Here is a 26,025-nt window from a genome sequence, read left to right as displayed (position 1 = left end):
AGTGGTTCATGCAGTGCAAAGAACAAGTGCAAAGACCTGGAAGCAGGGATGTGCTTGGTCTCATTAAGATCTGTCTATTTCATGCATCTCCATGCTGGTCCACCTGCCCATAGATAAGCTGTTGATTCACAGTCGTCAAGTTCTAGTGGTTTGAATTCCCAACCTATGTTAATATTATGTAACTGAAGCATCTAAGAGGCACCAGTGGTATAACAAAAAATTATTTTTCAACATGGCATCAGACATGACATCCATTATCTCATGATCTGCATCAGTTTCAGAAGCAGATAAAGCTCCTCAAGTGTGTCTCCTCAGGTGCACTTTCCTTGATCCAGGACTTTGAACTACTTGGCTTTTAGAACTGGAAAATTTGAGTCCTGGTTCACCTACAGGCTGCACAGCCCTGACTAGTTACTTAATGTCTCTGAGCTTCTGTTTCTTTATCTACGGGAAGCCAGCAGAAGTAATAACAACAACTATGATATAAATCAGGGATGAAATCAAATAAACACTGTGTATTATAAAGTATTTACTAATGGTTGGCTTTTATATAGCAAAGATACATTAACTAAATCATTAGTCTTATTTGTACATAGGGCTTCCCTGGTGGTTCAGATGGTAAAGAATCTGCCTGAAATGCAGGAGACCCAGGTTCAATCCCTAGGTCGGGAAGACTGGGCGACTGGCGTGATTAAGCACATTATTTATACATGTGCGTGTCACTTCAGTGTGTCCGACTCTTTTCGACCCTATGAACTATAGCTATCCAGGCTCCTCTGTCCTTGGGATTCTCCATTCAAGAATGATGGAGTGGGTTGCCATTCCCTTCTGCAGGGCATCTTCCCGACCCAGGGATTGAACCCGGGTCTCCTGCATTGCAGGGGAATTCTTTACAGACTCAGCTGCCAGGGAAGCCCTATTTGTACAAAAACCATGTCGAAGATATTGACTTAAAACAACAATTGTTTATTTGCTCATGGTTTTGAAATTAAATATGGACTTGGCTTAGCTGGGTGGTTCTACTAGGTCTTACTAGGGGTTAATTTTGTGGTTGCATTCATCTGCCATCTCAATGAAGGCTGGATGTCCCAAGATGGATTTATTCACATCTTGGTCTGGTCTGATTCACGTGTCCCCAGGTAGGGCTTTTGGTTGGGGTGTCTGGTTCTCTGTTACTTGGTTTCTCCCTTCTTGGCAGGATGACATCAGCTTTTCTTTTGTGTGGTGACAGCCACTTTGCAAGAGAATGAGGGCAGAAGCTGTTAGACCTTTTGGGGTTGGGGCTCAGAGGTCACACAATATTACTTTTGCCACATTTGATTGGCTAAAGCAAGTCATGGAGCCAGCTGAGATTCAAGGGGTGGAGAAATAGGTTTCACCTTGTAACGAAAGGAGCTGCAGATTCACATTGCATGGATGGAAGAAATAAGTTGTCTGTAGAAAACCATATGTGACAGTCTATCCTCTGGCTTCAGCAAATCACTCTCTGGCATGTGCAAAATACACTCACCATTCCCAAAACCCCCAAAGTTTTATCTCATGATAATATCAAGCTGGAAGTCCATTATCTGATGATCTGCCCCAGATTATCATACAGATAAGACCTCTTGAGCATGGCTTTTCAGCTGCAGCTTCTCTTGATACAGCGACCTTGAAGTTAAAAGACAAGTATTGTATTCTCATACCTCTAAAACACAGTTGTGAGAAAGCAACTAGATAGACCTTGTTGATAGATACTCCTATTTAAAATGGAGAGGATGGGAACCACAAAGCAGTCATTAGGCTACAGCAATTATGAAGCCCAACTGGTCACACTGGCTTCCCCTTGTTGATGTTATTGGTCGCTAAGTCATGTCTGACTCTTTGCAATCCCATGAACTGAAGCATGCCAGGCCTCCCTGTCCCTCATTATCTCCCAGAGTTTGCCCAAGTTCCTGTCCATTGAGTCAGTGATGCCATCCAACTATCTCATCCCCTATGGCTTCCCCTATGTGGGTCAGAAAATGTGTCTTGAATGGGACCTGATTCTACTTCCTGAGAAGGTTACCTAGCCAACTGTTCTCTGTGGCTTTTAGGTCTTCCTGCTGAGCTCTTAGCTCCATCCTCTGAGATGCATTTTCTTACCCATAGGAAATGATGTGTGTCTGTAGCTAAGTAGCCTTGTCAGTCTGATACCTGCTTGTAGAAAGTGAAGGTCCAGTGGTCTCTTTTCATTGTGAATTATCTCTTTCACTTTTAGTCCAACCTTGTGCTTTCATTGATAAAATTCTCCTAAAAATTTTATGCATTTCCTAGGGATTTTAGTGGGATTAACCCTATTTCTTCAGAATTTTGTCCATATATTTTTTTGAGCATGTCAGTTGCTGTGGGCCAATACCCTCAAGATTCTCGGAAGTCTTTTTGTCTCACTGAAAGGGTCTCCTAGGCACTTCCTTTCAGAGGGCTTACAAGAATAGATCTGATTTGATTGTTATGCTGGGGCCATTTCTTACTGGAGAATCTTTGCCTGGCTGGAGATACTAGAGATGAAAAACAGTTTAATTTTTTCTAAACTGGAAAATTCTGGACTCTCTCCTCTTCTCCTAAAGTAAGCCTGAATACTGAACAGTGTCTCCATTGGCTTATCTCTCTTTGGTAGTGTCTTAACATACACAGGGCCTCCCCAGGTAGCTCAGTGGTAAAGAATCTGCCTGCCAATGCAGGAGATACAGGTTCAATCCTTGGATTGGGAAGATCCCCCTGGAGAAGGAAATGGCAACCCACTCCAGTATTCTTGCCTGGGAAATCCTGTAGAAGCTCCAGTCCATGTGGTCACAAAGAGTTGGACACAGTCTTAGCGACTAAACAGCGGCAGTATCATACATAACAGGCAGCATCCAATTGATTTCTTCAGCATCATGTCTAGAAATTTCCTTCCCTAAATCCATAAATTCAGTCAGGTCCTTTATATCATTTAAATTACTGTAGACAACATTTTGGCCAATAATTCTGCCACCATGTAACATAGATTGTCCTTTTCCCAGCTCCTAGTGACAATTTCCTCACTACCTTTTTAGCATACAGTAGAAGATTGTTCACCATTTCTCCAGCCTCTATTAACAGTCTATTCACTGCTTTCCTTGCTTCTATCCACTGGCTTGTCCCAAAGCCAACACCACATGGTTTAGATTTTTGTTATGGCAGTACCCATCTTCTGGATAGGAATTGCTTTAGCAGTTACCTAATGCTGTGCAATAAATCACTCCACGTTTTTGTGGTTTCAAACAAGAACCATTTATTTGCTCACTCTTCTGTGGTTCAGTGATTTGGGCAAGCTTATCTTGGATGGTTTATCTCCGTCCCACATGGTGTTGGCTGGGTTCAGTCATATGCTTACACTTGGTTGTCAGTTCATCTGGGAGCTGGCTGATGGAGATGGCCTTGTGTGCATCTTCCAGTTGGCTGGGGCTATCAAGGGAGGGACCTCTCTTCTTTTTTGTGTGGTTCCTATAACAGATATCCTGGACTTTCTACAGGGTAGTGGCAGCATTCCAAGAGAGCTAGCCTCAATATGCAAGCACTTATAAATCCCTGGCTTGCGTTATATTTGCTGATGTCCCACTGGCCAAAGAAAGTAACTTGGCTAAGTTCATAGCCATTGTGAGAGTGAGTGAAACAAAGGAATAGTTTCTGGGAGGCATGATCCACTGAGCGGTCATGAATATAACTAGATACCACACTTGATGAGGTCGTTGATCTGGTGTTGCTGACGTCCAGAGCCGGTTTGTGGTAGAGAATTCAAATACTTACCCATATCTTGGGCTGGTATTCCTCTTCTTCCAAGAACATGGGATAATGACAGTTATTTCCCTGTCCCTCCTTACAGTGGGGTCATGAGACCAGTGGGCCATATGGGCTGTGGGTAAAATTATGTTATTTCCAGGTTGTTCTTGTTGCTGTTCTGTCGCTAAGTTGTGTCCCACTGTTTGTGATCCCATGGACTGCAGCACATCAGGCTCCTCTGTCCTTCACTATCTCTCTGAGTTTGCTCAAACTTATATCCACTGATTTGGTTATGCCATCCAACCATCTCATCCTCTGTCGCCCTCTTCTCCTCCTGTCTTCAATCTTTCCCAGCATCAGGATCTTTTCCAATCAGTTGGCTCTTCTTATTAGGTGGCCAAAGTACTGGAGCTTTAGCTTCAGCATCAGTCCGTCCAATGAATATTCAGCATTGATTTCCTTTAGGATTGACTGGTTGGATCTCCTTGCTGTCCAAGGGACTCTCAAGAGTTTTCTCCAGCATCACAATTCGAAAGCATCAGTTCTTCAGTGCTCAGCCTTGTTTTTGGTGCAACTCTTACGTCCGTACGTATATGACTACTGGAAAAACCATAGCTTTGACTATACAGATCTTTGTTGGCAAAGTGATGGCTCTGCTTTTTAATACGCTGTCTAGGTTGATCATAGCTTCCCTTTCAAGGGGCAATTGTCTTTTGATTTCACAGCTGCAGTCACTGTCTGCAGTGATTTTGGAGCCCAAGAAAGTAAAATCTGTCACTGCTTCCACTTTTTCCCCATCTATTTGCCACAAAGTGATTCTGGTGTAGCAAATCCAGCCTCGCCATCCCTCCTGTACTGTATGTGTCCTGAAGTATCTGCTGAGAGTGTGGTAGTTTCTGTTGGCCTAGGTTGATGACTGACTACATGAAGCAGAGCCCCCCACCTTTACCTCCACACTTGTACCAGTACAGTGAGCTAGCAATGAACTTGCACCATTTTAAACTGTTGAGGTTTGGGGTTTGTTGGTTACCATGACATAGCCTAGTCCAGCCTACCCTCATGGATACAGAAGCCTCAGTCCCTTTATGCTCTGTGGTCAATTCTAGCTCCCTCCTTGAATATTTTTTTTTGTTGTGACTTCTGCAGCCAGAAAAAGAGGATATGGATAAATAATGAGCATTTAATGGAGAAGATAGGCTTCGCAGGTGGCTCAGTGGTAAAGAATCTACCTGCCAAAGCAGGAGACGTGTTCAATCCTTGGGTCTGGGTGATTCCCATGGAGAAGGAAGTGAAAATCCACTCCAGTATTCTTGCCTGGAGAATTCCGTGGACAGAGGAGCCTGGTGGGCTATAGTGCATGGAGTTGCAAAGAGTCAGACATGACTTAGCTACTGAACAACAACAACAACAGTGGAGAAGGTGGAAAAAAAGAGGGGGAAGGAAAAAAAATAATCCCTGGGCCAATGAGGAGCCCACTGTTTACTTACCAAGCATTTATGAAGTGCTTCCTGTATACTGGATTCTGTACACTGCCTGGGCTATGTAGTGATGTATAAGACACTTGCACTGGAAGAGGACATGGGCTGGGGAGGCTTGACACATGAACAATGAACCACACTTGAGAGCCATTAGTGCCACCGAGTGGTAGGACTGATGTTCTATTTTCCTCCATAACTGTCTAATTGTCCCTGCAAGCAATTTCCACAGAGAAATTCCAGTCGTGGTGCCTGGAGTGACAGCCTCACTGTAGTACGTGAGCCTCCCATGGTGAAATCACTGAAAGTCAGCGCTCATCTGGATTCATAGGATCTGTGATATGTTTAAAAATCAGTCTTATTACTTTGTAATCTCATATCAGATTCAGTCCTTACAGATGACAAATACAGGAACAAAACAAAGCTGTTCGAGGGCTGCAGTTTGCAATTTTGAGGCAGGAATGGTGGCTGAAATAGGGAGGTACTTTGGAGCATTCAGTGCCAGCTCAAAGCTGAGGGCTTTGGTGGATAGCATTTATGACAAAGCTTTGAGACTCTGACCTTATAAAGCCACAGTATAGTAAGGGATTAACCCATGAAATATTAACTTCTAACTAGTGATGGTTTAGGCTTCCCCAGTGGCTCAGCGGTAAAGCCTGCAATGCAGGAGACTTGGGTTTGATCCTCAGGTTGAAAAGATCCCCTGGAGGAGGAAATGGCAACTGATTCCAGTATTATTCTTGCCTGGGAAATCCCATGGACAGAGAAGCCTGGTGGGCTACAGTCCATGGGATCACAAAGAGTTGGACACCGCTGAGCACACATGCATGCATTTTAAAGGTAGATCTGCCTTGAAATGTCTGGGACCAGCCAGGCTGGGCTGTTCAGGGCTGTTTGGGAGCTCAGCACAGGATCTGAACCAACTGGGATGCTGCCAGCTGTCATTCAGGGACTTAACCAAAAAGTATAATCTGGTGCAGTTGCGTTGTGTGTGGGGCAGAGCTCAATTCTATTTAGTGGAGATGAATTTTACTCTACATATAGCATGAGATATAAAGAAAGTTTTCTTCCCTTTAACTTTTTAATTTATCCTGAGCCCACATCCTGCCAAGCCAACGGAAAATTCAATCTTAGCCACAACTGGGGCTCCATTCCCCTCTGCTCTATGCCTTCTTTGAGTTGTGAGTCATAAAATCTTAAAAAGTGCAGACTATTTGCTGGGCACCCTCTGGTCTTTAGTTCAGATGACACTGTCCAGTTTTCAAGCCCACACAGTCGCTTGAAGTTTGGCTGCCTCTATGCTACCTGGCACACACTTCCTTTGCTGAGACCCATACTTAGTTCTAATCACCTTGACGCAGCCAACAGAGGCATTGCCCTCTGTGGTCCTGACACCTCCTATGCGCATGCAAGTGAGCAGGAAATAGAGCTCGCTACTCCCAGAAACCATAAGTCTCTGTGCCCTTCTAGTCTTGAATCTTTCAAACCTTCTCTGAGGTCTGCCTGTGTCATGTTACTCTCTCTCTGCTGACCCAATCCCAAGCCCTAGTACTAGTCCTCTTTTCAGACATCTCTTTTTTTGGTTTTCTGGTCTCCAAGATCACATGAATTTTAAAAACAAAGGTCTTTTAACCCTATTTTGTGGACAAGAGAAGCACAGTTTCTAGGATTCAGAGCCTTACATAGTTGCTTGAGAGGAAGAAGAGGAGGTGAGTAGTACCTCTTATTCTTTCTGATTTTTCTACAGTAATGAGACCGAAGTTCATTCTACCTATCTGTCTATCTATCTCCTTATCACCTGTCTAATGTTTCTCCCTCTATATAGGTATTAAATCTAGAACGGTGGTAGAGGGGAGTCAGACATATACACACTGCTGTGTATAAAATAGATAACTAATGAGAATCTACAGTATAGCTCAGAGAACTCTACTCAGTGCTCTGTGTTGACCTAAATGGGAAGGAAACCCAAGAAAGAAGGGATATACGTAAACACATAGCTCATTCAGTTTACCATCCTGCAGAAACTAACACAACATTGTAAAGCAACTATGTTGTTGTTTAGTTGCTATGTCGTGTCCAACTGTTTGCAACCCCATGGACTGTAGCCCGCCAGGCTCCGCTGTCCATGAGATTTCTCAGGCAAGAATGCTGGAGTTGGTTGCCATTTCCTACTCCAGGGGATCTTCCTGACCCAGGGATCCAACTGCATCTCTTTCTGTCTCCTGCAATGCAGGCAGGTTCTTTACCAACTGTATCACCTGGAAAGCCCCAGGTCTGAGTGTGGGTTTGGCCTTTTTCACAAGGCATTTATCTTTAGACTGGATTTCATGGCTTCTTTTTCCACCTACTTCTGAGGCACCAGTCTCTGGATTATTTAACAGGGATCCCTTTCACTAGGAATAGTTTTTCTTCTTTTTCTTCTCCTTCTCCTCAGGCTTCTCCTCCTCCTCCTCTTCTTCATCTTCCCTTTCCAGGGAAAGTCTCCAGTTTCATAATACTCTTGACCATTGAGGAACTCAGCTCCAGAGCTAGCCCAGAGTGCAGAAGTAAGGATTTATTAATACCATAGATTGCTACAAAAGGCTCTGTTTAATCCCACTTCATGTTACTGCAGGCTTCCTAGGTGTCTTGGTAGTAAAGAATCCACCTGCCAGTGCAGGAGCCGCAGGAGACTCTGGTTCACTCCCTGGGTTGGGAAGATCCCTAGGAGTAGGGAATGGCAACCCACTCCAGTATTCTTGCCTGAAGAGTCCCATGGACAGAGGAGCCTGGTGGACTACAATCCATGGGATCACAAAGAGTCAGACACAACTGAGTGACTGAGCACCCAGGCACGCATGTTACTGTGATAAATTAACTGGCTTAGATGACTTTAGAAAAGGTATAAAGTAGAGATATGCATAAATAATCAAATTGCATACCACTGACACTCTGTAAAAATCAGATTCAGACTTCATCCATTTGACTTTTTTGTTTTTTTGAGTTTAAAGAACTGGATGATGATGATCACATTTGGATAAACTTCTACTTGTTAACTTCTCTTAGTGCCTGACTACTCAAAGGCATTTGGGGAGTGATTGAGCCAGTCTCCTATTTTTTGAGTCTGAATTCCAAATAAGGGACCACTTCATGCTCAGTCGTGTCCGACTCTTTTCGACCCCATGGGCTGTACCTGCCAGGCTCCTTTGTCCATGGAATTTCCCAGGCAAGAATACTGGAGTGGGTTGCCATTTCCTATTCCAGGGAGTCTTCCTGACACAGGGATCAAAACTACATCTCCTGTCTCCTGCTTTGGCAGGCAGATTCTTTACCACTTGAGCCACCAGGGAAGCCCAAGGTTTTGACCCGCGAAAGTAAATGGCAGAGAGTGCAAGACACTCCCTGCTTTGTTGGGTTGATAGATACTTCCTCTTCCATTTCAGAGACTTGGTCCATGAGGGAGACCTATGACAACAGTGGGTTGATGATGATGATAGTGATAATCACCATTATCAGTGTCCATAAGTAGGAGCAGAGTCTTAGGGCTTTTTCTTGGGGAAAGAGGATGATGGGCTACTTTGCAGGATAATTTCCAATTTCCAGAATCATTTCTAGACTCTACTTCTCAGGTCCTTAGAAAAAGCTCGCCAGAAGTGGGACCTGTGCTACTGGAATCGAGATTCTAGTCACAGAGTTAGGTCACATCCCTGTCTTCGCTTTCTCTTGCAGGGAAATTTTCTATTCTCATTTGATAGAGATTTGCAAATGATTGTGTTTCAGGGGAAGCCTTGCAGTTACCTGCCTTACTCAATGTTCTATTTATATGTCATTTTGGGGGGTTAATTTATTTCAGAGAAATAAAACCCAAGCTTCCTGGTGCCAACCTCAGAGCTGGTTCCCAATCATGAGGGTGGCCAGGATGAAGCAGGAAAGAGGCCTCGCTGAGTCCAGCTAAGACTGCAGAGATGGTAAATCAGAAACACTTATCTCGGGCAGATCTAAAAAGAAACTGGGACATCTTTGGAAGCCTTCAAAATTTCAGAGGCCGGTCAGTGAGGAGCAGCTAAAAGGTGAGACTCTCTTTGGGGTGTGTTAGGTCTGGAGAACACACAGATCACCTGACTGCATCCAGTATTTCCGTGGACATTTCATTTTTGTCATTCCTACACTCATGTAAGTGCCTGGAAATCATCATTGGCTCAGATATGTCTTTGTTTAACTCAGTCTCATGAACTGGAGTTGTTGGAAAGCTGTCATAGAAACATGAGATTGTACTTGGTTCTCATGTGTTTGACTGTGTAGACACCCTGCATTAGAGATCAAGGGAGCAGACATATGGTTCTAGCGCTGGCCTAACCTCTGACTTGTTGCTAATTTCCCCATGGCACCCACTGGATAAGCCTCCCCTTATTTTTCCCTTGTTGGATGACTTTCACTCCTCTGTAAGCCCTGATGCTAAAAGGCTAGTAGGTATGTGGTGGCTCTTCCCTTGCAATAATCAATGCGTTTCATTACCTGGTACATGTAGATATTTAATATTTGCAGTAGTGTATTTATATCAGATCTAACTTCCCAGTTCATCCCACCTTTCCTTCCCCTCCACCTCCACATGTCTGTTCGCTACATCTGTGTTTCTATTCCTGCCCTACAAATAAGTTCATTTGTGTCATTTTTCTAGTTTCCACATATATGCATTAATATATGATGTTTGTTTTTCACTTTCTAATTTACTTTGCTCTATATGACAGACTCTAGGTCCATCCACATCTCTACAAATGACCCAGTTTAATTTTCTTTGTAGTACTACTATGACTGAGTAGTACACCATTATGGGCTTCCCTGGTGACTCAGTGGTAAAGAATCCACCTGCCAATGCGGGAGACACAGGTTTGATCCCTGCTTTGGGAAGATCCCCTGGAGGCAGGCATGACAACCCACTCCAGTATTCTTGCCTGGGAAATCCCATGGACAGAGGAACCTGGAGGGCTACAGTCCATGGGATCTCAAAAGAGTCAGATATGACTTAGTGACTAAACAACAGCAACAACAAATATTCCATTATATATATGTACCACATCTTTGTAAAGTAATTATACTCCAATAAAAAAAATGCTTGGATGACAACAAAAATTAATGTTTGCAGCTCAGGGAACATCAGTTCTACGACAAAGTCGCAAGTTTCTGTCTCCCTCTGTTATTCCCAATTTGCTTAGGGACCTAGGTTCAAAAATTGAGACTGGCCCAATAACTCACTAAATAGAAATAAAACATTTAAGAGAAATGTTTGATAAACTCTTCAGATCACTATCTCTTTGCAGATTGTCAAGCAACAAGATTGTTCCATCTCCCCACCAATGAGAGTGAATGCTGATTCAGAAAAACAGTGAGTATGGTAATGCTGAGTATGACCAGACAGCTCACATTGGTTTCAGTACTTATTTCTGGTTAAGAAACTGTCTTGAAATTTACTTCCTTGGATCACTCCATTTCCTCCTTAAGTTACCTGTGTTCCTTTGTTCTCCTGGATTGCTTTTCCATGCCATAATTTTTTATTTGTTAATATGATATTTATTTTTATTTTTTATTGGAGTACAATTTCTTTACAATGTTAGTTTCTGCTGTACAATGAAGTGAATCAGCCATCTGCATACACATACCCCCTCCCTCTTGGACCTCCCTCCCACCCCTTCATCCCACCTATCTGGGTTATCACAGAACACCAAGCTGAGCTCCCTGTTCTATGCAGCAGCTTCCCAGGAGTGGTGTTTTGTTTGTTTGGTTTCTGGTTTTTTTGCTGAGCTCTGTGGCTTGTGGGATCTTAGTTGCCTGACTAGGGATTGAACCATGGTAGTGAAAGCCACTGGGCCTCCAGGGCGTTCCTGGGAGTAACGTCTTTATGAGAAGAAGAGAGATCAAAGCTCTCTCTTCCTGTTCACACAGAGAGGTCACTTGATGACACTGAAAGATGGTTCTATCTAGAAGCCAGGAAGAGGGCCCTCGCTGGAAATTGAATGTGCTAGCACCTTGCTCTTGGACTTCACAGCCTCTAGAACTCTGAGAAAGAAATGTCTGTTGTTTCAGGCCTCCAGCCTATGATGTTTTGTTATAGCAGCCTGAGGTGACCAAGGCACTGTGCCCAGCACCCCAGAACATCGACTCCTCAGTGAAACAAGCAGTGGAGGGAAAATATACCCCATGGGTTGGAAGACCCTAAATTGACTAGAAGCAAATTTTCACTGGGCTTCCCCGGTGGCTCAGCGGTAAATAATCCACCTGCCAATGCAGAAGACACTGGTTTGATCCCTGGGTCGGGAAGATCCCCTGGAGAAGGAAATGACAACTCACTCCATATTCTTGCCTGGGAAATCCCATGGAAGAGAAGCCTGGTGGGCTATAGTCCATGGGGTCGCATAGAGTCGGACATGACTCGGCGGCTCAACAACAACAAAATTTTCACTAGTCGGCAGTACAGAGACTTGGGTTAGAAAATGAGATGAGTTATGGAAATTTAAGAACCTTCCATATTTGCATACCTGCTTTTGTGGCCTGAGAAAGTCATCCTTGCTTTTCAGGAGGTGTTGCCACCTGGTTTCTGATAGCAGTCTGCTAGAATTAGCTCAGGCACCTGTTTTCTGAGACACTGTGCCTCTCTGGGGCTTCTGCCCTCCGTCAACTATGTTTAAGAATAGACTTCGTATATGTGCATTAAAATACAATGTTTGTCTTTCTCTTCCTGACTTACTTTACTCTGTACAATAGATTCTAGGTAGATGGTACCGACGATTCTAGTGCAGGGCAGCAAAGCAGACACAGACATTGAGAACAGCTTTTGGACTCAGTGGGAGGAGGAGAGGAGAGGATGAATTGAGAGAGTAGCACTGAAATATATGTGTTACCATGTGTAAAATAGATAGCCGGTGGGAGTTTGATGTATGACACAGGGCACCCAAAGCCGGTGTTCATTGACAACCTGGAGGGATGGGGTGGGGAGGGAGGTGGGAGGGGGCTCATACGGGAAGGGACACATGTATGCCTATGGCCAATTCATGTTGATGTATGGCAAAAACCATCACAATATTGTAATGTAATTATCTGCCAGTTGAAAGAAAGAAAGGAAATAAGAGAACAGGAGTACTTGGGACCTGATCCTCCATCACTCTAGACAGACCTCAGGGAACTGTCCCAGGCCCTTTCTGCTGTGGGGCTGCTCTGGCATGCAGACAGGAGAGGTGGGGGACCCCCCTGAATAGCTCCTCCTAGGCTGCACCCAGGTTTCTGCTTCTTCTGGATCTATTGTCCTGTTGGCTTTGGGCTGGGGGAGGGGGAGGGCAGGCTACAGAATATGCTATGCTATGCTAAGTCATTTCAGTTTCAGTATGACTCCTTTGTGACCCTATGGATTGTAGCCTGCTAGGCTCCTCTGTCCATGGGATTCTCCAGGCAAGAGTACTGGAGTGGGTTTCCATACCCTACTCCAGGGATCTTCCTGACCCAGGGATCCAACCCATGTCTCTCATGTCCCCTGCACTGGCAATGCAGGTCTTTACCCTTAGTGCCACCTGGGAAGCTGCAGAATGGAGTCTGTATATTCACCAGCATGTCCCCTCTCCTCCCCCCATGCACTCCCATCCTCCAGCCAGCTGGTCAGAACAGGGTAGTCTGGCACTTTATCAGTAGCTTCCAAATTTATAATTTATAGCATAAACTTTATGCCATGATCCCTTAAGGACTGTGGCATTTGATACGGACACGCTAGTGGAGACTTAAAAATGTATCTTCTCCTCTGTTCTCTCCTCTATGAGATTCAGGAGTTGCCTCTGAAAGCTCAGAAGCTGAGTCTCGGCATTTTTTGTTCCTTTTTTATTTTTTCCTGCTGTAACAATGCTTCCCAGAAATAGCAAAGGAATGCTTGTTGTATGAGTTGAATGGCGAATAGCTGAAGTCATCCAAAATGGTATTTGGACACACAGATGCATGTCTTATGTTATCAGTGATTTCTAGAGATAAGATGTTGAGTTTAAGATTCTCATGGCCAGTGTGAAGAGGAAAATCATCTCAGGATTAACAATGTTCAAAGATTAAAATTTTGCTTAACAGTAGTACAAGTTTTTCTGATTTGAGAGCCATAAAAGTTTACAAAACAGAAATAGACTCACAGACATAGAAAACAAACTTATGGTTACCAAAGGGGAAAGAGGCATGAGGGATAAATTAGGAGTTTGGGATGAGCTGATACACACTACTATATATAAAAGAGATAAAAAATAAAAACAAGGTCCTACTGCATAGCACAGGAAACTATATTCAATATCTTATAATAACCTATAATGGAAAAAAACCTGAAAAAGACTTCATACACATATATTTTATATATTTGTTGTTTGTTGTTGTTTAGTCACTAAGTCGTGTCTGACTCTGTGATCCCATGGACTGCAGCACACCAGGCTTCCCTGTCCTCCACTATACCTATATATAATATATATATATATATATATATAGATAGATGTCACGGTGACTCAGAGATGAAGAATGCGCCTGCAATGCAGGAGAGCCAGGTTCAATTCCAGGGTTGGGAAGATCCCTTGGAGGAGGGCATGGCAGCCCACTCCAGTATTCTTACCTGGAGTATCCCATGGACAGAGGAGCCTGGTAGGCTATAGTCCATAAGGTTGCAGAGTCAGACATGACTGAAGCTACTGAGCACAGCACACACACACACACACACACACACACACACACATATATGAACCACTTTGTTGTACACCTGAAACTAACATAGCATTATGAATCAACTTTACTTCAATTAAAAAAGAATACTTGTTTAATGAGATAATGGAATGCGTGAGCTTTGGGACATCTTGCATAAACAAATTTAGGTTTGTACGTGCACACACACACACACACAATACTTTTGTAACTATGTCTGACACAGACTGAGCACAGCCTATTTGAAATCATATCTTGATAAGAATGAGCACAGTTAGCCAGTGTTAGCATTTAAAGACAGTGCCGTATTCTTTAGCAATCAACTAGACAGAGGACAGTTTCAAGGATTATTAAATGAAAATAATACAAGGGTCTCCTCAAGAAATGTGACTGGCTAAATGGACCCAGTACTTTCACACTTCCTCTGTAAGAAGACCTGATCTATTCTGGAACATGAACACACAAGTGAAAGAAGAAGTTCTGTAATATAGAGCTTCACAGTAATAATTTTGGCCTGGGAAGGTTTCAAAGCAGGTGTTACCATTCACCTACCAAGACTATAAAAAACCCAATAAAAGATAGTTGTGTTTTCCAATCTGCTACATGTGTGTCTTGAAGAAGATGTTTTAAAAAAAGTTTCTGTGGTCCAAAAACCTTGAGAAATTCTGCATCCTAAATATCTTCTCTTAGTAAAGTAATCCACTGCATATAAGCAGTGCTGGAAATTTTATAGGTAAGGAAATTTTTCAGTTTTGTTTTGTGCATCAGAATCTCCTGGGTGCGCTAAAGAAATACTTTAAAAATACCCATCCCTCAGAGATTATGATTTAACTGGTTTATGGTGGGATATTTAACAAAAATTTCCCTGGGTTGAAAGGCACTGGTGAGCTCTTCATTTTTAAAAGCTTATGTAGACCTTGCATTGTTTCCTGGGATGGCTGCAACTTAATACCATAAACTGAGTGACTTAAAACAGCAGTTCTCCTACAGTTCTCCCGCAGTCCAAAATGAAGGTGTCAGCAGGGCCGTGCTCTCTTCAAGGCTTTTAGAGAGAGCCTGTTCTATGCTTTTCTCTTAGCATCTGGTGGTGCCTGCAGCCCTTGTTTTCCCTTGGCTTGCAGCCCCGTCACATCAAGTGCCCTCCCTGTGGGTCTCTCTCCTCTTCTTCTAAGGATACCAGTGATATTGAACTAGGGCCCACCCTACTCCATCCACTGAGACCTCATCTTATCTTGGTTCCATCTACAAAGACCCTGTTTCCTAATAAGGTCACGTTCACAGGTGGGTACCAGGATTAACACTTGTTCTGTTTAGTCGCTCAGTTGTGTCCAACTCTGAGATCTTATGGATTGTAGCCCACCCGGCTCCTCTGTCCATGGGATTTCCCAGCCAGTAATACTGAGAGTGGGTTGCCATTTCCTTCTCCAGGGGATCTTCCTGACTCAGGGATTGAATCCATGTCTCTTGCACTGGCAGGCAGATTCTTTACCACTGAGCCACCAGGGAAGCTTAGAGTTAACACTACGATTTATCATTTAAGGGGGACACAAATCAACCCATTTCAGATCTCCTTTGGGGAGAATCCTTGAAACACACTTTGAGAAATACTGCCCACTAGAATTTTAAATTCTGTGCAATGTAACTTTCTGGTTAAAACCGCCAAGATGCATTATTGACACATTCTATTCCCTGCTAACAATTTGAGCTGTGGTATAGAATTGTTGGGACAGTTGGATGCTGCCGGATGTTTTCCTGTGAAGATGAGTTTAGTTTTAGAGTGATTGCTCTAAAGGCATTCTTTCTGACCTGAATGAGCTTGCCAGACCAATGGTCTGTTGTGACCACACCCACAGTGGACAATAAACAGTCATTAGCAGCAGAGAGAAGGATACTTACCTGGGCGTCCTTAATAGAAGGCAGGCCTACTGACAGGTGCACGTTTAAAAGAACAAAGCCCCAGTACACCTCCTTGTCACAGTCCTAAGAACTTGGACTGTCACAAGTCCTATTCTTGCCCGGGAAATCCCATGGACAGAGGAGCCTGGAGGGCTACAATCCATGGGGTCTCAAAAGAGACAGACATAACTTAGCAACTAAACAAGAAGTGTTAAGACTCTCCTAGGCCGAGAGGAGCCGAGCACCTGATTGTGCTGAAGTTCCAGAAAGCATTCAAGTGGAGTTTTTTATTACCTGAGGGGCAGAATTGCCCAGAGGAAAGACAGGGCTAGAATTGAAGCTCAGGCTCTGCCTCTAAGGCCTGTGCTCTTTGCAGTGTTGCACTGTCTTTCTCTGGAATATGACAGCACTCACCTTATAGGATTGCTGTGAGGGTTAAATGAGATGCTGTGGGTGAGAGTGCTCATAAATGATAAATTTAGAAAAGAACAACTTCATTATGGAGGATGATAGAAGCACCTTAAATGTTGGTATTATTATCAAGGAGCGTAAAACTGATCATCAGCGCTGGCTTTGGACAACATTATGAAGTCAAGTTCATGGCTGAACGCCTCCCTGCACACCATTCTAAGTCATTTCTCTTCTTAAATCTTACCTGCCTTTGCTAAATGCAGCTCTGTGGTTGACCTGCTGATTTTAGTGTGTGTGGTTCTGGCTGTGTAAATGGAATTGCTGATTTCACCAGCCCTGTTATTAGGGTCAGAGGAGGGCTTTGGTTAGGAAGCAGGAGGAAGCAATTTCTTCCTGTAATCAGAGGACTGAGCGGTTGGCAGGGGCTGCATTGAGGGCGAGGCACCTGGTGGGTGTCCTGCTTGCCCTTGGAGAGAGCTTTTTTGGGAGTCCAGCCCCTGAGGGTCATTCTTGACTACCATCTTAGGGAATAAAGGAATAAAGAATGCTAGGTGCAGTCATTGCATGGAGCAGGGCCTTCTCTCACCGGTGTGTGCTTGGAGGTCAGAGTGGCCGACATCCAGGGAAGAGTGATGTATAAGAGAGTAAAGTGGTACCTTAAAAAAACTTGAAGACACCAAAAAGCAGCTCTTGTCCCAAATGTGTCATCGACTGGTCTATCCAGAATCTGAATAGCCAGCACTGGGTGTCTTTTCTTTTGGGTTGAGAGTCACTGGTACCAGGATTTTTCTGCCAAAATGAAAATATCCCTGCGGGTGGGTGCATTTTTCATCCATAACGTGCTGCTGTGCTTTCATGTCCAACTCTTTATGACCCCATGGACTGTAGCTCACCAGGCTCCTCTGTCCATGGGATTCTCCAGCCATGAATATTGAGTAGGTTGCCATTTCCTCCTCCAGGGATGTTCCTGATCCAGGGATCGAATCCGCATCTCTTGCACCTCCTGCAATGGCCAGGCAGATTTGTTACCACTGTGCCACCTGGGAAGCCCATTTGGAGATAAATTTATTTATTGTCTGAAAAGGCTTGGGAACCTTAAAACCAAGTTCTAAGTCCCTTTATTGCTTACCCCAGCACAGTCCCTATAACAAGTCCTTGGTCAATTTTTCTGGAATTGCATTTGGATTAAAAGAGGTAGAAGCATGTGATGCTATGCTATGAGGGACAGAAGAGGGGAGCTCTGTTTCTGAGCAGCTTATGTTCACGAGCATGGTATGACTTCAGAGTTTGCATAAGTTCATTTTTGACCAATCCATTTGTTGTTTCCAAAACTTATGATTGCCAGGGGGAAAGAAAGGGGAAAGGGATAGTTATGGAGTTTGGGATAGACACATAAAAATTGCCATATTTAAACTGGATTACCAACAAGAGGCTTCCCTGGTGGCTCAGATGGTAAGGAATCCACCTGCAATTCAGGAGACTCGGGTTCGATCCCAGGGTCGGGAAGATCCCTGGAGGAGGGCAAGGCAACCCACTCCAGTATTCTTGCCTGGAGAATCCCATGGACAGAGGAGCTGGCGGACTACAGTTGCAAAGAGTCAGACATGACTGAGTCACTAACACACACACAACCAACAAGGAACAACTGTATAGCACAGGAAACTCTGCTTAATGTTGTGCGGCAGCCTAGATGGGAGGGGCATTTGAGGGAGAATAGATACATGTTTATCTATGGTTGAGTTCCTTTGCTGTTCACCTGAAACTATCACAGCATTGTTAATCGGCTATACTCCAATAACAAAATAAAAAGCTAGAAAAATCCTAAGTGAAAGAAATGTACGTATGTGGTTCTAGGTGACCCAGTTGAATGCTACTGACTATCATACTTAACATTCTAGAGCCTCTATAGATGGCTAAGTCACATTAGGAGCTTCCCTTCAAGAATGCTATTCTGGACTGAACCACTTATCCCATGATGATGGGCATACAAAGGGTTAAAAACACAGGGAGAAGGCAAAATACATGCTTTAGTGGAGGGACTAAGGAAGACTTCAGGGAGGATGTAGGACTTGAGAAACACAGTGGGATTTTTGACACATGAGATGGGCTCCGGTGCAGAGAATGGGATGAGGTTCAGGGAAAATGGGGTGGGGGTGATTTCGGATCAGAGATCCTGAGCAGCAGAGAGGCAGAGACTCATGCGACATTTGAGGCTGAAGTGGAGTGGTGACCAAATGGTGGGAAGAAGAAATGAGAGGGCCTGGGGACACGTACCTTGTTGATGATTCTGTCCGCTAGAGGAAGAGCAGAGGTTGCCATCTTGCTTCAGAGTGGTAAGAACCATTCTCAGATGTAGGGTGGAGTGATGGAGCCAGATCTCCAAGGAGAGGAATCCACAGACTTCCTGCCTTGGTCAGTGATCTTGTGCATGACATAGACATGTCCCTTACCTTATACATATCCCCTGGGGCTCATCTTCACATAATTTACCTGCTCCCTGCTTTGCTAGTAAAACAGGGTTTGACATTCTTCTGGATTTGCTGAAGGGAGCACCTTATACTTTGCAAAGGCTGTAGTATTAGCATACCTGCTAAGCAGAGGGAGGAGAGCTTCAAGAATCTAGAGCAGGATGAGAGGAAGCACTCCTGGTTGGTGATCTTGGGAGCCCAGAGCGCTCATCCTTCATCCGCCACTCACTCTATCTGTGTGACTATTTCATCTTTCTGTGTGCCCACCTGTCAGGAGAGAAGAGTGAACAGGATGGTCAATAAGAGATCTCCAAATTCTGGAAGACAAAGTTTCTATGTCCTGTCTACCTACTGTTGAGGACAAATTTGACTGCCCCAAAGGCTGATGCTTGCCCCATGCTCACTCAGACAGGGTGGGCTTCTAGAGCCAGATCATTCTGAAAAACAAACCGACAAGCAGCTTGCTTGAAAGAACCCAGATTGCTTGGTTAAACCTGCGTGCTGTGTGTGCTCAGTTGCTTCAGTCGTGTCCGATTCTTTTTGACCCTATGGATTGGAGGCCACCAGGCTCCTCTGTCCATGGGATTCTCCAGGCAAGAATACTGGAGTGGGTTGCCAAGCCCTCCTCCAGGGGATCTTCCCGACCCAGGGATCGAAACCATGTCTCCTGCATTGCAAGTGGATTCTTTACCGCTGAACCACTGAGGAAGCCCCTGGTTAAACCTGACCTTGTCTCTATTCAAGGTTGTCTCTAACAACCCTTCCTTGCAAATAGATTCGTCTGTCCCATTTTTTAGAATTCACATATTCTTGTTAATATACAATATTTGTTTTTCTCTTTCTGACTTACTTCACTATGTATGACAGTCTCTGGGTCCCTCCACATCTCTACAAATGACCCAATTCTGTTCCTTTTTATGGCTGAGTAGTATTCCATTGCACATATGTACCATGTCTTCTTTATCCGTTCACCTGTTGATGGACATTCAGGTTGCTTCCATGTCCTGGCTATTGTAAATAGTGCTGCAATGAACATTGGGGTACACGTGTCTTTTTGACGTGTGGACATGGTGGGGGGGGAGTGGGTGGGATGAATTGGGAGATTGGGATTGACAAATATATACTACCATGTATAAAATAGATAGCTAGTGGGAAGCTGCTGTATAGAACAGGAAGCTCAGTTCAGCACTCTGTGATGACCTAGAGGGTTGAGATGAGGGTGCCAGGAGGGAGGTTCAAGAGGAAAGGGATTATATGTATACATATATATATACTTTATATATAAATGTATATGCATATATACATATATATACTTTCTGTTGTACAGCAGAAAGTAACACAATATTGTTAAGCAATTATATCCCCTCCCAAAAAAACCCCAAAATGAAAGCAGCAACAACAGCAACAACAACCCCTCCCCCAAAACCTGGCCCTGTGTCTGCAGTTAAAGTTGTAGGGCGGAATACCTTTGCAAGCTCCAGGCAGAGGAAGGAGCTGGCACAAGGAGGAAAAATGCTGGGCAGGGGGAGAAGGAAGAGAAGGTTTTGGTGGCTACCTTTGGACTTAAAGAACTGGAGGTTGTGCAGCCATGTCAATCTGACCTCTGGACACACATTCAGGGGCAAGTTGCGTTTCAATAGAGTGTGAGTCATCCTCTCTTCTTTGCATTTTCCCAATGAAAACTTCCCTTCAAGACATTCGAGTAGCGGAAATGATTGCATAATTGCACCCCTGTTCTGTTGTTGCCAGGCTCTCCAGTTGCTTTCACCATTTACTCCTCCTCAATACCTGTCCACTTTCCAGGGGGAAAGGCTGCGCAAGATAAATATTGCTGAAGAAAGGTCATGTCCAGGGAGTGAGAGCTACGCAGTCTACACTGAGATTGCCCCTGGGATGTCCCCTCCTCTGCAGGATGTTGGCTGGCCCAGCAATGGATGACTCCACTAATTAGTTCACCCCTCGGCCCCTGGGGCAGACTAGCCTTGACCTTTGATCCTTGCCCTCCTTTTCTCCCAACAGGCCACGATTGCTAACTGTGGATGGCCAAGCCAAATGTCTATGAGAAAGTCCCCTTCTTGGCATTCCCTGGAGGCTGTGTGACAAATCAAGGTTACCTTGAAAGGAATACAGGGTGGAGGAGGGCTGGATCTATCCATCTATCAAGATGTGAGTCACCAGCGTGATGTCATCTGAGTCTCAACTTGATTCCATTAATTTTGACTGTGTAAGCCCATAAACTACCAGAAGCAAATGGATCATGTCTGGATGCAGAGGCACCCGCACTGGGGCACAGACACCCACCTGAATGCCCTCGTGCACTGACACACGCGTGCACACACACACACACACACACACACACACACACACACGCACGCGTTTATTCATGGATCTAATGGTCCTATGATTGCAACAGCTGGATGTGGAGAGGGATGGCTCTTCTGGGCAGTGTTAATGAGGGCGACCTTCAGGTGGAAATCTCTGGGCTGCCTGGAGTGGAAGGGAACACGAGACCTTGGCACCCCTCTCTCTAGAAAGCATGACAGCGCTTACACAATTCAGCTTAATTATATCCTGCTCTGCCTTCTCTGAATGTTATTCCATGCAGTCTGGCTTTCTCTCCCCATGTTTTTCACAGATGATTTTCCTGATGCTCTAAACTCAACTGGACTCCTGCTATGGTGTTTGGAAGCCAGCCATTGAGGCCACCATAATTGCCAAAGCCCTGCTTCCTGGCATTATCTGAGTTCTCCCTGTTCCTAGAGAAGGTTAGTCTCTGTTCACTCCCCAGTGGGTCTTTACAGGACCTTTTCATGACTTTAAGGCCAGGTCTGTTGACAGAGGCCATCAGGGCAGCTGGTGTTGTGGCTGTAACAGCACACAGCTGGGCCGGGAGATGCAGCCTAGAGACCCAACGCTTCTCTTGGCCTTGGTTTCTTCCTCTAAAAATGGAAATAAGGAAACATGCCCATGATGGATGGCAGAAGTCAACACACTATTGTAAAGAAATTGTCCTCTGTTTATAAATAAATAATATACCATTAAAAAAACAAGAAAACAAAAAACCCACCCCACCTATGGAGCTGCCTATTGGCCACATGATAGAAGACTCTAGGAGGCATGTGACTGTGGTGTCCATAGAGGCTTTGGCTTTGGGCACAGTGGTGATCCCACCTACTTGCTTCAAAGTTGATTTGAAGGTCCCAGGAGAGACATGATTGTTTATTTACTACCTGCTGCTCCTTGCCCTTGTTGACTTTCCTAGAATGAGCCCTCCGAGGTGTCTGGCTAGGGTATAATCCATCACCTGCCTCTCAGAGGAATCCCTTATCTTGCCCCTCCTGCTCAACCCTGCCTTCCTGATACCTGTAGCTTCCAAGAGGAAAGGACAGGTGGAGAGGCCCCCAGCATTGGTGGCTTTGCTGGGACTGATCTGGGAAAAGCTCACCCAATGGAAGGGCTGGAAGGAAGCAGCTAACTGAATGCAAGACAAACTTCATTGCAGGGTGGATGGGAGCAAGCAGGCCATAGGAAAAACAAGCACTTCTCATGCATTGGGCCACCCAGCGGATCCACCAAAGACTTACAACTTGACATGACCATAGTCTGATGGTTAACTGAGGCTTGGGACAGCAGGAACAGATGAGATTCTTTTTCCATAAGAATTTCATAGAATCTTTTAAATTAAATATAACCTTGCTTGTGTGCTGCTGTGTACACACCTGTTGCCTAAGCTTTTGGAGTAACAGGCAGTGGCCCTCATCACAGCAGTTAGTGACATGATGGCAAATGCAATGACTATTTAGGTGGCATGTCACACTTGCTAGGAGGAAAACCTCTGTACTCTTAGTGTCTGAATTTCAATCCTGACTTCACCGCTTACTAGGCACATGACCTTCTCTATATTAACTAGCATTTTGAATCACAGTTTCCTCATCTGTGAAAGTGAGCAAATCATAGTACCTGTTCCACTAGGTTCCTATGAGAATTAAATGAAATAATGCCTGCAAAGTAGTCAAGAGTCCCTAGAACATCCTGGATAATCAATGAATATTAGTTTTTATTAATTACATATTTGAAGTTTTAAGCATTCTAAACAGTAATTTGTTGTTGTTCAGTTGCTAAGTTGTGCCTGACTCTTTGCGACCCCATGGACTGTAGCACACCAGGCTCCTCTGTCCTCCACTGTCTCCTGGGATGTATTCAAATTGGATGCTATCTGACCATCTCATCCTTTGCCGCACGCACCCTTCTTCTTTTACCTTCAATCTTTCCCAGCATCAGGGTCTTTTTCAATGAGTCAGCTCTTCGCATCAGTTGGCCAAAGTAATGGAGTTTCAGCTTCAACATCAGTCCTTCCAATGAATATTCAGGGTTGATTTCCTTTAGGATTGACTAGTTTGATCTCGCTGTTCAAGGGACTCTGAAAGAGTCTTCTCTTTCACTACAATTGAAAACACCAATTCTTTGGTGCTCAGCCTTCTTTATGGTCCAAATCTAATAATTTCTAAAAAGGTAGGTACTAATTTATACTTCACAAATGCTGTCACAAGTATTGTATAATTTTATCCCGAACAATAATCTTGTATGTAGGTCCCCAAATCTCTATTTTAAAAGGAGAGAGGGAAGGAGGGAAGGAAGGAAAAAAATAAGAAAGAATTAAATTGCTGTTCTGTGCCAAGTGTTAGGCTAAGATCTTTTCTATAAGGCAAATACTATTATTAATGTGATTTTACATGTGAGAAAACTGTGGATCGGAAGGAATAAGAAATTTACTCAAAGACTCAAGAAAGGATAAAGAAAAAGGGATAAAGAATTTACAGTTTGCATTTTAACTATTTCTTGTGATAGGTTATTTTATAATATGTACATTGATCATAAGGATTGTATCTATTAATTCATGTGCTGGTTTTATAGAAAGATCAAAATATATAACTTTGACATTAATGAAAGCACAAGCAATGTAGTGCTTAAAGTGAAAAGTACAATTTTTTGTTACGGTTTTAACAATTTTATATGCAATAAGTTTTCTGATCAAACAGAATTTCTGAATTATAATGAAGTCCAATGAAAATAATTTCAAATATATTTTTCACTTTAGAAATCATTTTAGGCACCACGTATTAGAGGAAGAGATCCTGTTATTATGTCTGATTTTTAAAAATTTTATAAAAAATCAAATCACTAACTTCTGGCCTCTTGCTTCATCTCCTAATGTATAATAATAGATTTATAATGGTAATCAGCCTCGTTTCCTCTCTGGATAAAGAAGTGGCATAATAATATGAGTAATGGGAAGCTGCTGTGTAGCACCGGGAGCTTAGCTCGGTGCTCTGTGAAGGCCTAGAGGAGTGGGATGGGGGGGTGGAGGGTCAAGAGAGAGGGATATATGTATACATATAGTCGATCCAGTTTGTTGTACAGCAGAAACTAACCCAACATTGTAAGATAATTATACTCCAATAATAAAATCAAAAGGAAATACATATGAGAAGAGTAATATTGCCACAATCATGTTTAGAAACTTATTGAAGATGAGGTAGCTGCATGATAATGCTGTCACTTGGATAGATCAGGCTTTCTTTTGGTAATTTCTGGGATCTTCTCTAAAAAGAACCAGTAGTTGTTAAAGGAGATTGGATCCTAAGGGTTTTCACACAAGGAGAATTTTTTTTTTCTTTTTATTGTATCCATATGAGATGATGGATGGGAACTAAATCTATTGTGGTAGTAATTTCTCAATGTATGTAAATAAAACTATTGTTCAGTACATCTTCAACTTATGTGGTTATATATGTTAACTATTTCTTGATAAAACTGGAAGCAAAGGTGTAACCCTGTCGTACATCATTCATGAAATTCAACTTGAAATGGATGGAAAGTCTTAAATGCAAGACCTGAAACCATGAAACTCTTAGAAGAAAATATAGGAATAAAACTCCATGACATGAGTCTTAGTAATAATTTTTTTGATATGATCCCTAAAGCACAAGCAATAAAATAAAACAACAAAAAAGTTGGCTGACATCAAATTAAAGATTCTTCACAGCAAAGGAAACGATCCAAGTGAAAAGACAACCTACAGAGTGGGAAAAATATTTGCAGATCATGTTTGATAAGGGATTGATATCCAAAATGTATAAATAACTCATATAATTCAATAGCAAGAATCCAAAATAACCCAATTAAAAATGAGCCAAAGGCCTGAATAGACATGTCTCTGAAGAAGATATACAGAAGCCCAACAGATATTTGAAAAGATGCTCAACACCAATAGTCATTAGGGAAATGCAAATTAAAACCACAATGAGATATCACCTCAAAACTGTTAGAATGGCCATCATGAAAAAGATGAGACAAATATTAGTGTGCATGTAGAGAAAAGGGACTCTTTTACACTGTTGGTGGATATATAAATTGGTGCAGTCACTATGGAAAACAGTATAGAGGGTCCTTAAAAAATTAAAAATAGCACTATATCATGATCCAGCAGTTCCACTTATGGGAATATATTCAAAGGAAACAAAAATACGAATTTGAAAAGATAGTTGTACCCCCATGTTCATAGCAGAATTACTTACAATAGCCAAGACATGGAAACAACCTAACTGTCCATCACTGGATGAATGGATAAAGATGAGTGTTTATATATGTGTATATATATATGTACACACACAATGGAATATTATAGAGCCATAAAAATGATGAAATCCAACCATTTTTGGCACATGGATAAACCTTGAAGGCATTGTGCTAGTGAGATAAATCAGACAGAGAAAAACAAATACTATACAATCTCACTTACATGTGGAATTAAAAAAAAAAAAGCAAACCAGAGTCATAGAGAAAGAGATCAGACTTGTGGTTATAGGAGGCAGAGGGTGTAGGAAGCAGGGATGGAAGAAAGTGGTCAAAAGGTACAAACTTTCAGTTGCAAGATAAATAAGTCCCATGGATGTAGTGTACAAAATGGTGACTATAGCTAACGCTGCTGTTCAGTACATAGGAGAGGAGTCAGAAGAGTGGATTCTGGGGATTGTCATCACAAGGAGAACATTTTTCCTTTTTCCTTTCCTTGTTTCTTCTCATTCTATCTATGTGAGAGATGAATGTTGGGCTGAACCTATAGGGGTAATCCTTTCTTAATGTGTGTACAACTGCACTCATTTCAGATGCTAGCAAGGTAATGACAGAATGCTTCAAGCTAGACTTCAACAGCACATGAACTGAGATTGTCCAGATGTACAAGCTCGATTTAGAAAAGGCAGATAAACCAGAGATTCAAATTGCCAACATTCACTGGATCATAGAAAAAGCCAGAGAATTCCAGA

General features: G+C 43.2%; 1 protein-coding gene across 2 annotated transcripts in view; it reads left to right on the top strand.

The window, feature by feature from the left end:
* LOC145538615 (dynein light chain roadblock-type 1-like) overlaps nucleotides 1-26,025 on the top strand; it is a 518,123-nt gene that overhangs the window by 65,198 nt on the left and 426,900 nt on the right. The window contains exons 2-5 of one of the 2 annotated variants that reach the window (XR_014077101.1): nucleotides 9,070-9,286; nucleotides 10,535-10,599; nucleotides 20,717-20,921; nucleotides 21,333-21,462. The gene's annotated coding sequence lies outside the window, so the exon portion shown is untranslated. The remainder of the gene's footprint in view (nucleotides 1-9,069; nucleotides 9,287-10,534; nucleotides 10,600-20,716; nucleotides 20,922-21,332; nucleotides 21,463-26,025) is intronic. The other variant, XM_081570951.1, reaches the window with a different exon arrangement.

Source organism: Giraffa tippelskirchi, chromosome 1 (genome assembly GCF_054371585.1).
Source record: "Giraffa tippelskirchi isolate mGirTip1 chromosome 1, T2T-mGirTip1v1.2.pri, whole genome shotgun sequence".
NCBI classification, from domain to species: Eukaryota; Metazoa; Chordata; class Mammalia; order Artiodactyla; family Giraffidae; genus Giraffa; species Giraffa tippelskirchi.
This window is presented reverse-complemented; position numbering and strand designations above follow the sequence as displayed.